General features: G+C 42.8%; 1 pseudogene; it reads left to right on the top strand.

Annotated features, from left to right (window-relative positions):
• Positions 1 to 6,515: 6,515 nt before the first annotated feature.
• Eef1a1-ps3 (eukaryotic translation elongation factor 1 alpha 1, pseudogene 3) lies at positions 6,516 to 11,471 on the top strand (annotated as a pseudogene).
• The last annotated feature ends 1,792 nt before the right edge of the window (positions 11,472 to 13,263 follow it).

Consider the following 13,263-nt stretch of genomic DNA (forward strand, 5'->3'; position numbering starts at 1 on the left):
CCAATTTATATCAAAAGCTTGGTGCCGTGTAAAAATTTAAAAATAGCCTATATTTAAACAGATGCACGTCTAGATGTGTATATTTAAACCCACATCTAAATATAAAATTTAAAGCTGTCAGATCCAGGAAATTCAAGTGTTAAGTGGAATTCTGGAGGATGGCTAATAAGACTGGCTCCAAGAGCAGACAGAAGTGGCAGATCCTTTAGCTTAAAGCAGTGGTTCTCAATCTTCCCAATGCTGAGACCCTTTAAAATGGTTCCTCCTTTGTGGGGACCCCCGGCCATAAAATTATGCATGTTATTACTTCACAACTCTAATTTTGCCACCGTTATGATTTATAATGTAACTGACATATAGATGGTCTTAGGTGACTCCCATGAGCCTGGGGACTCCTGCTGAAAAGAGGAAGAAAGAATTATAGAAACCAGGGGGAGTCTAGGACACCAGAGGAACACAGCCATAGAATCAACTAAGCAGGGCTCAAAGGGACTCACAGAGACTGAAGTGGCATTCACAGAGCCTGCATGGATCTGTGCTAGGTCCTCTACATATATGTTATGGTTTTGTAGTTTGGTATTTTTGTGGGACTCCTAACAGTCTTTGACTCTTTTGCCTGCTCTTGGGACCCTTTTCCTCCTACTGGGTTGTCTAGTCCAACGTTGATACACACACACACACACACACACACACACACACACACACACATATGGCTTGGGCCTAGTCTTATTCCATCTTGTTATGGAGTGTTTGATCCATATCTCTGCGAGGCCTGCCCTTTTCTGAGGCAAACCTGAGGAGGGGATCTGAGAGAAAGGGAGGGAGGTAGGGGGAGAACTGGGAAGAGTGGAGGGAGGGAAAACTGGGTAAGGATATAGTACGCAAGAGACGAGAAAATTGAAGAAAAAAAAAGAAAGATAGAAAGAAAAAAGAAGCCATCTTTTGACTTGCCTCCCTATGGGGGTCTCTACCCACAGGTTGAGAATCAATGGCTTAAAGAAGTCTGTGACAGTTCTCTTCTTTCTCCTTTCATTGTACCAACGATGTAGTCTTTAAAGACCACCAGCCAGAAACCTAGCAAATCACAGCAAAGAAATCAAGTACCCTTTGTTTCCAAGCGAAAAACTGGGGGGGGGGGGGTTGTCCATTATTACTCAGTGAAGAAAAGAGGAGTGAGCCCAGGCTACCTCACAAAGGCCCACCTGAATCTCTTGAGAGCCTCATTGGCATTTGGATCAGTTCCACTGCAGATTAACTGCTGAGGTCGGGAGTAGAAGCCATTGCTACAGCAGCAGGAGTTTGGATGCAAGAAGTTCTTTCACCCTTTGGAAAGAAAAACTTACGCCTAGCATCCCCCCACTCCCGCCCCCACTAGTTTAATTTATGTAAGTTCTTGGAGCCAGAAAAGAAGGAAAAACCAAAGCAGAACACAATTTCATTACAATCTTAATGGGAATAATTGGTAACATGTGTACCTCATTTGGCGTATGCAGTCTTCATTCCCTTCTTGTTGGTTAATTGAGACTGGCAGTCCCAATTAAACAGCTCCTAGTAGCATGTAATGGCTAATTGTGAGCAGGTTAGAAGCCTTCTTTGTCTTTGAAAAGGCCTCTTAAGTTTCCAGGGCATGTCTGCTTTGGATTGAAATTGTAACCTGGTATTGAACGATTGAAATTCAAGAAAATCCTTTAATATTACGGTTCAAATGAGTGAATTCATACTTCGCGCCGTATGTTTAGCAGGTGACTGAAACCATATGCTCTTTAGTTGAGTCACTAGAGAAGTACATTTAAGGGATTTAAATATTGATGTAAGCCACTTTATAGCTAGAGGTAGAGAGTATTGTGGTTAATGCAGTAGGCTAGAATAAGAATTATATTCATTTGGGCCACTGGAGTGACTTCTAGTTGAATTCAGTTAGTTCCCTTAAGTAATATGTACTTCTTTCCTTTGTATGAATAATTCCCTAAATTCACAGCCAAGCACACATTGACTTGGCTCAGTTACTATTAACAAATGAAACACTGAAAAAGCTTTGCCTACTGGTGGGAGGTGGGGTCGTCGTATATGATCGTGTAGTCCAGTTTAGATGAGGACATATACTCTTTGATGGTACCACCAGTATTGTGACCCTAAGAGAGATTTCTAAGCCTTGTGCCAGGTCACACGCTCAATAACATGGTTTATAGCTTAGTTGGTAAGGTGCTTACCATGGAAGCAAAGCAACGTGGGTTCGATCCCTAGAACCCCTGTGAAAACATGGTGGGTGTGCTGGTGAATGCTTGTCCTAACACTGGGGAGGCAGAGATAGGCAGATCCTTGGGGACGGTGTGAAACCAGCCTAGCCTTAGCCACAAACTACAGGCCTGGGAGAGGCACGGTCTGAAAACAAAAACATTAAAAAAAAAGCCATGGTGGACAAACACCTGAGGCTGTCCTTTTGGGTTCCTCATGCATGCACATGCGCATGTGCGCATGCGTGCACACACGTATGAAAAACCAACTACACATACACATCTTCACATGTGTGTACCTAATATGTGAGCATGCACACACACCTATGCACACACAGACACAGAACATGCAATACGGTGCCTGGGTTTTATCACTTCTTATCAGCAGAAGAGTGAACGGTGCAGGTGAGAATCTTGTCCTCTTGGTGAGCGTGTCTGTACAAAACACACTGAGAAAAGACTCCATTCTTCTTTCCTTTATCCCTGAGCCAAGGTGAGAATTTATGCAATTGATCATTGCACTCTGAGAGTATGTATAAATGAAGCCTGGATCAGGGAGAAGACGACCCACACAGCCATGTTGGGCTACAGATCTTTTGTTATCTTTTGTCTTGACTCTCTGTCAGCACAGCACTGAGAGAGGCCTCGTCAGCCTTGTCTGCCTCTCAACATTCACCAACTAGCCATTGGACACCACTTCCATTCCTGCTTTCAACTTCCTTCTTGTCTTTCTCTCCGTATCTTTTACTTTTTGGAGGCTCTTTTATGACACAGGTAGGGTGGAATATAAAGGGACACATTTCCTAAACCAAACAGGGGAACAGAATTAAGAATCATATGATAGTTTTCTGCCCAGAAATAAATATTTATTTATTTTTATGACAGGTTTTCTTTGTAGTCCCGGCTGTTCTAGAACTCACTCTGTAGACCAGGATGGCCTCAAACTCACAGAGATCTACCTGCCTCTTCCTCTCCTGAGGGCCGCCGCTGCTCAGCGCTTCTGGCTTTATTCTTTTTTTTTTTTTTTTTTTTTTTTGGTTCTTTTTTTCGGAGCTGGGGACCGAACCCAGGGCCTTGCGCTTCCTAGGCAAGCGCACTACCACTGAGCTAAATCCCCAACCCCCTTCTGGCTTTATTCTTAATCTTTTCGTTCACATTTGCAGATACAAGGAAACATAGACCAGTCTTCACTCTGAAGACAAGTCCCGATGAGAAAAATAGGGATCTAAAAATATCCTTTGTTTACTTAAGACATATATTTGCTTCTCTTTCATATAAAACATTCATATTGTGGCTTTTCAGCCATTTGGAACATGGTTGCCTTTAACTTTTTTTTTTATCTTTCTTTATAAAAATTATTTTTTTTGAGATGTGGATCTTTTGTAGCTCAAGTTACCCTGGAACTCACTATGGTATTAAGGCTAGTCTTGAACTCCTCATTTTCCTGCCTCTACTTCCCAAGTATTAGAAGGATGTACCATGATGCCCAGCTCTAAGTTTCCATCTTATTGAGGAACCTTTGTCCTGATAAGTGAGGCTCTAACCTAAAGGGGAAAAATGAGAGGAATAGGAGGTGTGGTACATATCCTCCCTTCAAGAAGTCTACCTCTTGCCTGCTCATGATGCTGGCCATCCTGGGCTTCAGAAGAGGCTGTAGTAGGACTCTAATTTGGGCAGCTGAGTAGTTGACTAAATTTTTGAGTTCTAATAAGGAAGGAGAAGGGGGAAAGACATTTAGAATAACCCAACAGTCTCTACGAGGTTCCATTCAGGTGAAAACATATCGGTGCCTTCTTCCCACACTTAAAAGGGAGAACATGATCCCCATCTGGATGCGAGGCATGTTCTCTGTCAGAATAGAGTTCTGTTCCGTTCAGTAATCTTCCGGCCCCATGTTACCCAGCATGCTCCAGTGCAGCGGCAACATAATAACTGCCAGGGAAATTCTCATTTGGAAAAAGAGCCAAGGGAAAGTCTGTCCAGTCGCTGGGCTCTGGCGGTCACCAAGTCCTGCTGGAGCAGAATTAAGGAAGAAGTCTGGTCCCTGGGAGAGGAGAGACTCTCCTGCTTAGCATCTGGAAGCAGTTGATGTTACCTTCAAGGAAGAGCTGTCTTCTTGCATTAGCCATTCTGGTCACATCTAAAGCAGGTCCTGGGCAGCTGCCTGCTTTCCCAGGCTCTTTTGGGTAGGTGGAAGATTTGGGTTCCAGGGGTTGCCTTAGGGCTTGAATGGTCACAGACTTTGAAAGGCCAGGCTCGTTGTTTCAATTCCTACCCCAAATTAATAAATGTGATGTATTTGTTTCTGGTGAGTGTGCCTCTGACACACAAAGTCAATGGTAGCCTCTCTCTGTCTCTCTGTCTCTGTCTCTGTCTCTGTCTCTGTCTCTGTCTCTGTCTCTCTCTCTCTCTCTCTGTGTGTGTGTGTGTGTGTGTGTGTGTGTGTGTGTGTGTGTGTGTGTGTGTGTGCCTGTTAAGGCTTTGATTTTCCCCTTTCTGATCCTTGTTCCTTGAGCTGGGCTTGCCATTTTGTCTCACTGTGTTAGCTTCCCTACAAAGATCAGTCCACCAGGCTGCTTAGACAGTGATTTCTTTCCATTCAGCCCCAGATTCTTTAGACATTTAAGATGAAGGTGCCTGCAGGTTTTCTCTGAGCTCTTGCTTCTTGGCTTGTAGAAACCAATTTCTCCCTGTGCGTTCAAATCGTCTTCACTCTATGTTTGCCTGTGACTTGGTTTCTTCTCCTTTAACACCAGTCATATTGGATGAGGGTCTACCCTGTGGCCTCATTTGAACTTCATTGCATCTTTAAAACACTAATTCAAAATCCAGTCCCCTTCTGAGATACAGATGCTATACCATCGTGTTAGTTACTCTTCTCAGTGCCGTGATAAAACACGTGGCAAGAGCAATATAAGGAAGGAAGGAAGGGTTTATTTTAGGAAGGAGGGGCTTATAGTTCGAGTGCATGATGCATGGCTGAGGATGTCATGATGGCAGGAGTGTGAGGGAGCTGGTCCCACTGTGTCTGCATTTAAAAAGCAGAAGGAGAAGAATTCAGTGTTTCACACACTTTCTGTCTTTGATACAGCCTGGGACCCAAGTCCATGGAAAAGCGTCAGTTCCTCTGGGTGGGGCTTCCTAACTCAGTTGACACAGTCTAGAAACTGCTTCACGCACAAGCCCCGAGCATTCTATATCCTTTTACATTGACAATCAATGTTATTTATCACAGGTATGATCATGAATGAGGACGGGAACAGTTCAACCCTCAAAATTACCCTTCTGCTGTGCAGACAATAGACTTGGATAGGATCATCTTGCAGAAATGATTTCACCCGAGTCTATTCTGCATGTAAATCATAAGACAGAAGGTAGAAGTGGGATTTCTCTCTCGCTAAGCTTATGAATTCTTTTTATAAAGAGCTCGGTGCAAGAGCAAAGGAAAATGAGCAGTTTTTCATCCTTGAAAGTCTCCAGATGTAATACCCTGCTCCAAGAATGTGGGCTGCAACCCTGAGCAGATTGTGTCCAGTGTCATCTCCGAAAATGAGTAGATACACAAGCAGCTACTCTTTCACAAGTCTTGACGAAGAAGGATAAGAACCAACCTACTCGATTGTTATGACATGTGACCTAGGTACAAAGATTGGGTTGGTGTGGGGAGTATACATGTTCTTTTTTTTTTTTTTTTTTTTTTGGTTCTTTTTTTCGGAGCTGGGGACTGAACCCAGGGCCTTGCGCTTCCTAGGTAAGCGCTCTACCACTGAGCTAAATCCCCAGCCCCGAGTATACATGTTCTAGTATATAACACGGGGCTCCAGATTGCTGGCCTGCTGGATGTGTATGCTTGCCTCTTGACACCTCACTTAGATGCTAGTGCTACACTTTAGAAGGGATAGGACTCACAGTTTCTTAAATTAGGAGTGTTCTTTCTGCCTCCGTGGAAAGCCCAGCAGTTAGCAAGTCAGAGCTGATACGGTGGGCCTCTGCTCCTTGTATTTGGGACGCAGATGCCTCTAACCTTTTCCTGTACTGTTTCGTGGATGTGCCTTCCATTGCTGTGTCTCCACTTGGTGTTGCAGACATCACTTTTCTATTCCAAGGATCTGGCTGAATAAAAGTGTCATAGTTAGGGTTTCCATTGCTCTGAAGAGACACTATGGTCAAGGCAACTCTTATAAAGGACAACATTAAATTAAGGCTACCTTACAGGTTCAGAGGTTCAGTCCATTGTAACCATAAAAGAAAGGATGGCAGAGTCCAGGAAGGCAGACGTGCATGGTACTGGAGGAGCTGAGAGTTCTACATCTTGTTCTGAAGGCCAACAGGAGCAGACCAACTCCCGCCTGGTTAGGAGGAGAATCTCATTGCTTACCCCCACAATGACTACTTCCTTTTGAGAAGCCAAACCTACTCCATCTTGGGATTGGCCTCCATCTTAAAAAGGGGGGGGGGCACTGAGATCTTCACCTACAGCTAAATCCAAGCTATACCCAAGTACCAGGAAGGACCCCATGGCTTGTCCTTGGCCAGAGTTACTATTGCTTAGCTACTTCTAGCAATAGTTAATCAAATTGATTGTTTCAGATGTATTTTCAGACTGTTTTTGATTATATATGGTCTTGTTTCAGAGCACCCACTTGTCGGCTTACAATAGTCATTCTATTAGATACTTGCCAGGCTGGGCACCCCTCACTTGTTCCCTGTCCTGCTGAGGGTTCAAGGCTGTTCCACCTTCCTCCTGTGTCAGGGTTGGTGGGGGAGCCCAAGCTCCAGCTTAAACGAAGAGACCCTAATGTGATTGCATTGGAATTGGTTCTTTGGTGGTCTTTCTGGGGCTCGTTAACATTTCACACCTATTCCAACACCTATTCCAACAAGGCCACACCTCCTAATAACTCCTCTTCCTGAGCCAAGCATATCCAAGCCACCACAAAAAGAAATAAGGAATAATGTATGTTTTCCTTTTAAAGGATATATTGTAGAATTATACTCATATTCCATAATTGCTTTTAATTGGGAAGGATTCAGGGCTACAGGAGTATCTTTGGGCCGGGTAATTCTTGAGACTTATCATTTTGGATAATGATGATAAAATAAGGGGGACTAAAGGTAAGAAGACAATAGAACTCTCTTCTACAAATAGGAAAATCTGCTCCTACATCCTGTCTGAAACCTTTCCCACTTGCTTCAGCTCCAGAGGAATAGCTATTGGCATTCACAGGAACAGCGAGCTGGCCAATCCTGGGCCAGCTTGACTACCATGAGAGATGCCTAGGGAATTGGTAAAGCACAATTTTGGCTGTGTCGGTGAGAGTGTTTTCAGAGACTTGGGCTTGTTGGGAATGTAGAGTGGAAAGTGATGTCCAATAAGGTGGGGGCACCGATGTAACTAAACTTCAGAAGAAGAGGGAGGTAGCAAAACATACAAGCTTGATTCCTCTTGAGCAGATGTGTTTTCTGTTTCTGCTGCTATCTATAATCCACAGATCCCACACGCCGTCTTCCCCAGGCAATGAATAAGGGCTCACACCATCAACTGTCTGGAGAGCTAGGCCTTCAACTTCAGATAGGTTTGCATCATTTGGTCCCTTTGTTCTGAGGCTCTCAACTTCTTGGGCTGAACAGCTACTGGTTTACCTAGCTTCCTGTAGATGGCCATTGGAATGCACATGGTTCTCCAGAGCCTAGCTTCTTCAACTGTGGGTTGGCATTCCGTATGGGCTCATGTAACTCTGAGTGTGCCAGGAGGAGTCATAAAAAAATTGGCAGTGGTAAAAGTCTTCTGAATGTACAGCAGCCAAAATTTCATTCAAAATCAAACAGGTAATGAATCTTTAGTACTTGCCTTTTGTGACGGTTAGCATATGCTTGGCTCAGAGAGTGGCACTATTAGGAGATGTGGCCTTATTGGAGGAAGTGTGTCACTGTGGGGGTGGGCTTGGAGACCCTCCTGAGAATGCATAGTCTGTTCCTGGCTTCCTTCGGGAGAAGACGTAGAACTCAGCTCCTCCTGCACCATGCCTGCCTGGATGCTGCCATACTCTTGCCTTGATGATAATGGACCAAACCTCTGAACCTGTAAGCCAGCCCCAATTAAATGTTGCCCTTTATAAGACTTACATTGGTCATGGTGTCTGTTCACAGCAATAAGACCCTAACTAAGACACCTGTGTTACATGGCGTCATTGTAGTCTTAGTTCTGAATGTACAGTGTGTGTACTTTATATTGCACACATGTGGCATCATGCTATACAGTGTAATAAATGCTGCCTGAGATACAGTGGCTCAGGGTCCAGTCTACTGTGTCACGAATTTCTGGGATTTTATTGTGCATACAAAGTTCTCTGCTGTTTTTGAAATATAATCATTTATTTACATAAAACAAAGACTTAGCATTCTTCTGCCACCATTCTTTAGCATATAAGCATCGAATTATACATATTTACATTGCATTCGAATCCTAAATTTAAAAATTTGCTGTCTGAGTTGCTGACTTGAGCTCAATAAAAAAAAAAGTCACTAAGTAAGCTATGGTTTAGGATTAGAACAGAAATCTCAACAATGTCTCAAACAGCTCTAAACATACTTCTTCCCTCATGTACTCTGTGTGTGTGTGTGTGTGTGTGTGTGTGTGTGTGTGTGAAGCAGCTTTCTTAGCAGTCTTGATTATAAACTTAAATTTTCAGTCAGCAAATATTCACCTAAGATTTAATTCTTTTTTTTTTAAATATTTTATTTATTCATTTATTATATATGAGTACACTGTAGCTGTCTTCAGACATACCAGAAGAGGGCATCAGATCTCATTACAGATGGTTGTTAGCCACCATGTGGTTGCTGGGATTTGAACTCAGGACCTTTGGAAGAGCAGTCGGTGCTCTTAACCACTGAGCCATCTCTCCAGCCCAAGATTTAATTCTTTATACAAAAATAAGTTTATCCGTCTCACTGACATGTGAATTTGCTTTTCTCTTTAATACATGGCAAGTATATATGTATATGCTTCAAAGTAAATTTCTTATCAGCCCATATTTGATTTAAATACCTATTCCATATACCTATACACCTGAAGTTGTGTAAAATATTTTTAGGCAAGATGAGATACATGTGGAAAAAGTTTAAGAAGCCATATTGTGGAGGAACAGAACAAATAGAATGTGTGTGTTATTTGTGTATATATTTATATGTATATATGTGTATGATAACTATATATGTGTGTGTATATATGTTATATGTCTAGATGTGTGTGATATATGTGTATATATGTGTGTGTGTGTTGTGTGTTTGCGTCTATGTTTGTATATTCGTGTATTTTATAAAAGGGAATTTAGCTTTTTTGCAAGGGGTTTGCTGTCAAAATGCAGGTGTTGTGAAAGCCACTGCTAATTCAAAGCAAAAATGGGAAAGGAAAAGACATCAACATTGTAATAATTGTACACATAGATCCTGACAAGTCCACCACAACTGGCCACCTGATCTACAAATGTGGTGGAATCAACAAAAAAAACCATCGAAAAGTTTGAAAAGGAGGCTGCTGAGATGGGAAAAGTCTCCTTCAAGTGTGTCTGGGTCTTGGAGAAAGTGAAAGCTGAGCGTGAGTGTGGTGTCACTACTGACAGCTTCCTGTGGAAATTTGAGACCAGCAAATACTATGTGACTATCAGTGATGCTCCAGGACACAGAGACTTCATCAAAAATATGATTACAGGCACCTCTCAGGCTGACTGGGTTGTCCTTATTGTGGCTGCTGGTGTTGATGAATTTGAAGCTGGTATCTCCAAGAACGGGCAGACCTATGAGCATGCTCTTCTGGCTTACATCCTGGGTGTGAAACAGCTAATGGATGGTGTCAACAAAATGGATTCCACTGAGTCACCATACGGTCAGAAGGGATACGAGGAAATCGTTAAGAAAGTCGTCATCTACATTAAGAAAATTGGTTACAACTCTGACACAGTAGCATTTGTACCAATTTCTGGTTGAAATGGTGACAACATGCTGGAGCCAAGTGCTAATATGTCATGGTTTAAGGGGTGGAAAGTCATCCACAAAGATGGCAGTTCTAGTGGCATCATGCTGCTGGAAGCTTTGGACTGTATCCTGCCACCAACTCTTCCAACTGACCAGCCTCTGCGACTGCCCCTCCAGGATGTCTATAAAACTGGGGTAAGTAGAACATTAAGTAGAATGTTGAAGTGAATTTCTTTGAAGTGTAAGCCTTAACTAATTATGTCTCATGTATTATAAGACCTCTATTTATACAAAACATTTCCTATTTAGGCATTGGCACTGTCCCTGTGGGCCGAGTGGAAACTCTTGTTCTCAAACCTGGCATGGTGGTTACCTTTGCTCCAGTCAATGTAACAACTGAAGTCAAGTCTGTTGAAATGCACCATGGGAGTGAAGCTCTTCCTGGGGACGATGTGGGCTTCAATGTAAAGAATGTGTCAGTCAAAGGCGTTAGACGTAGCAATGTAGCTGGTGACAGCAAAAAATGACGCACCAATGGAAGCAGCTGGCTTCACTGCTCAGGTGATTATCCTGAACCATCCAGGCCAAATTAGTGCTGGCTGTGCCCCTGTTCTGGATTGTCACATGGCCTGCATAGCATGCAAGTTTGCTGAGCTTAGAGAGAAGATCGATCGTCCTTCTGGTAAGAAGCTGGAAGCTGGCCCCAAATTTTTGAAGTCTGGCGATGCTGCCATATGGTCCCTGGCAAACCCATGTGTGCTGAGAGCGTCTCTGACTATCCTCTACTTGGTTGTTTGGTTGTTCGTGACATGAGGCAGACAGTGCTGTTGGTGTCATCAAAGCTGTGGACAAGAAGGCTGCAGGAGCTGGCAAAGTCACCAAGTCTGCCCAGAAAGCTCAGAAGGCTAAATGAATATAAATGAATATTATCCCTAACACCTGCCACCCCAGTCTTAATCCATGGGGGGAAGAACGGTTTCAGAACTGTTTGTCTCAGTTGGCCATTTAAGTTTAATAGTAAAAGACTGGTTAATGATAACAATGCATTGTAAAACTTTCAGCACAAAAGAATGTTTTGTGGACCATTTGTGTGTGTGTGTGTATGTGTGTGTGTGTGTGTGTGTGTGTGTGTGTGTGTGTGTGTATGTGTGTCAGTTTTAAGTTATTAGTTTTCAAAATCAGTACTTTTTAATGGAAACAAAAATCTGTCATAGAATTTTGAGACCCATTAAATCAAGTTTAATGAGAAAAAAAAAAAAAGAGGGAATTTAGAGTGGCTTCCATGGTAGGACTTGGGAATCCAACAATGTTTTTCTGTATTTGGAGCAGCAGAGAAACCAGAAATTGCCTAGTCCAGGAAACTCCACATTCTCAGCCCAGCACTGATAGTCTACAAGGTTACTGGCATGGAATTCGTGTTGCTAGGCAGAAGAGACTGGAGTGTCAGCAGAGGATCTCAGCAGAGGCAAGAGACACACTCAGAAAGAAGCACTTGCCAGAAGCACACAGTGATGTGCTCTCGCATTTGTTTTGCATGCTGGCTGCTTGTGGGGAAAGGCTATTCACCCGGGAAATGGGTACTCCCCATCCTCCACGGCTCTGACTCACCTGTCAATCTTCTCTGAAAATGTCCTCCAAGGCACACAGATGTGTTTTATCAGCTCTAGACATCTTTTACTCCAATCAAGGTGACAACTAAGAGCAGCCATCAATGAAACATTAGGGGACGAGGTAGCCTCTGACCCTTATAAGCCAATCTTGTAAGTCTCATAACCGTGCACACATTCTATTATTTCTGTTTCGTCCAGGGAGTTCTGGCATACAAATAGTACAAACAGAGCTGGAAACAGTCTTGAACTCTTTAAATCTCAAATTGCTTTCAGGGCTATGTAATAGGGTCTATTTTGTAGGCTTTTAAAAATTACAGCAAAATCAATTCTCAATATGTATGTAGTTAATAACTAAGAGATAAATATTAGCAAATAATTATTTGAAGTATAGTATGGGCTCTGCTATGAACATTTCCTCGTTTAGCCTTTACAAGAATCCTAAAAATAGGTCCTGTAGTACCACTACAGAAGAGCCTAAAAACCTCAGACATATGTCATGCAGTCTCCCTTACTTCCTCTCCCCTCCTCTTTCCTTCCCTCCCCTCCCTTTTATTTTCCCTTCTTTCCTTCCTTTGTAGCTCTGACTGGCTTGGAAGTCACTAGGAAGACCCAGCCTAGGCTATGTAGCCAGACTGTCCTTGACTGATTCTTGGTTTTCAATAAATGGTAGGAGATGACTCGTGTCCCTTTAGATTGATGGTCTCTGGAAACAGGGACTCCCTTTTCTCTAAAAACTAATGACTTTTCCCCAAAAGAACAGATTTTTCTCACCACTCCCCATCCAGGAACCAGACCTGAATTTTTCTCGGTCAGTAGACATCAGTTCTTCATTTCATAATGATCTATGGGGAAACACATAGGACTAGAGAAATTTACAGGAAGAGAGTATAACACAATGTTTGCAAACTAATTATATCACACCTTACGCTTTTAAAACAGAAAACTTTAATTTTAAAAAGAAATTAGGTGAATGGATATCTTTATTTTTTGAGATGTAGTTGGGTACGAACCAGCTTCTGGTGTTAGAGATTTTAAGTGTTATAACCACTTCAAGACTATCCAAACAAACATTCCTTTAAGCAGGATAAGAGAGACAGAACCTTGTCCTACGTGACCAGGATAGAGATAACGATGACTTACCCACACAAAGAGGCTATATGCATAAAACCCATTCCCCTCAAACCAAGGCAATAAAAATGCAATAGGGGATATGAATCCTGTCATAGCACAGGATGCTACAGAGGTGAGGGTGGGTACCATGTGCTCAGAGGGGAGAAAATGTGCTGTGGGAGTTGGAGAAGAGGGCGAAGGTAAGATAAGAGTCAAAACTTTAAGGTGCTCAAGTTTTATAAGGCTGACAGTAAGGAGGATGAGGAAGGAATATGTAGGGCTTAGGGACGGGGGTGGGATGGGGGGCAAATTGGGAGAGAAAGCCCAGGCTG

The sequence above is a fragment of the Rattus norvegicus genome, chromosome 7 (genome assembly GCF_036323735.1).
Source record: "Rattus norvegicus strain BN/NHsdMcwi chromosome 7, GRCr8, whole genome shotgun sequence".
NCBI lineage: Eukaryota > Metazoa > Chordata > Mammalia > Rodentia > Muridae > Rattus > Rattus norvegicus.